The sequence below is a fragment of the Tribolium madens genome, unplaced genomic scaffold, assembly GCF_015345945.1.
Source record: "Tribolium madens isolate multiple individuals breed KSU strain unplaced genomic scaffold, Tmad_KSU_1.1 Scaffold_3;HRSCAF=73;Tcas5.2_LG2, whole genome shotgun sequence".
Taxonomy (NCBI): Eukaryota; Metazoa; Arthropoda; class Insecta; order Coleoptera; family Tenebrionidae; genus Tribolium; species Tribolium madens.
The window spans coordinates 12009738-12010925 of record NW_025401006.1 but is presented as its reverse complement, the minus strand read 5'-3'; the positions used below and the strand labels follow the sequence as shown (position 1 = coordinate 12010925).

At 25.5% G+C, this 1188-nt stretch overlaps 1 pseudogene; it reads right to left on the bottom strand.

Moving 5' to 3' along the window:
- The window catches only part of LOC123007853, a 3130-nt pseudogene extending 2586 nt beyond the window's left edge, over window positions 1-544 (bottom strand).
- Between the last annotated feature and the right edge of the window lie 644 nt (window positions 545-1188).

Genomic DNA, 1188 nt, shown 5'->3' with positions numbered 1-1188 from the left:
ATAAAAATGTTCTTTAGAATAAAGCACAAAACAAAAAAGCAAACAAATAAAATTCAAAAACAAAAAATACTATTTAAAAAAGTAGAAAACATCAAAGTAGTAAGTAATATTAGAAAACAAAAACTGTAATATGAATAAATTATTGAAGTGAAGAAAACTTGACATTTTTAATTCGAGTTTTGTTTCCTTTACGCAATTTAACGAAAAAAACTCCTGACTGATTTCAGTCGTGGGCTTTTTCGCAGCTTTTATTTTATTCGAAATGTATTTAGTGGTGAATAAAACAGAGAGTAGTAGCGAAAGGGGTGGAAATATACTCTTGTAATTTTGCTCTTTTTTATTTTTTTTTATTTTTTTATCGTACTCGGGGATTAAATTGTATCTCCGTCTTTCGCCCGAATTCCGGCTCGAAAACGGTATCAGGAGCAGGGTAGACAATAGCAAACGCACAAAAAGCGATTAAAATTACAAAAATCTGAAAAAAATTAAGTAAAAATAAAAATATATAAAAAATTAAACTCACTAGAATAATCTGTTTGGCCATTTTCTTTTCAAAACTCGATAGTACCTTATTCTTCTGTGATGCTTTTCAGACTGCAGCTCACTTATTTAAATGCCTTTTAATATTAACAACGCATAAACAAAGAGCCCCATACAAAAAAATTATAAAGAATAAATAAGGTTTTCTGGTACACATATTAATATTTTCCCCAATAAGATAAAAAAATCACCAACTAAGCATTATTATTTCAAGTAACATAAAAAATACATAAAAAATACTTAATACCAATTTGTATGATTCCACAAATAGTACAGCAGATGATACTAATTGAATTAAGAAAAAATTAATAACTCTTAACCATTGAGGGATTTAATTGAAACAACACAAATGAAAATAAAACATTAACAAAGTAAGAAAAAAAAGTAAAAAAAGTAAGATTGTAGTTTTTTGACATAATAAAGCATAAAACAAATAAAAATCAAACCCAAAAGAGAAATACTCTAATGAAACAAAAGCTTTTGTTCTAAAAGTTGAACTAAAAAATAAAAAAAACAACGGAACAACTAGAATAAAAAATAAAAATGTTCTTTYGAATAAAGCACAAAACAAAAAAGCAAACAAATGAAATTCAAAAACAAAAAAATACTATTTAAAAAAGTAGAAAACATGAGAGTAGTAAGTAATAT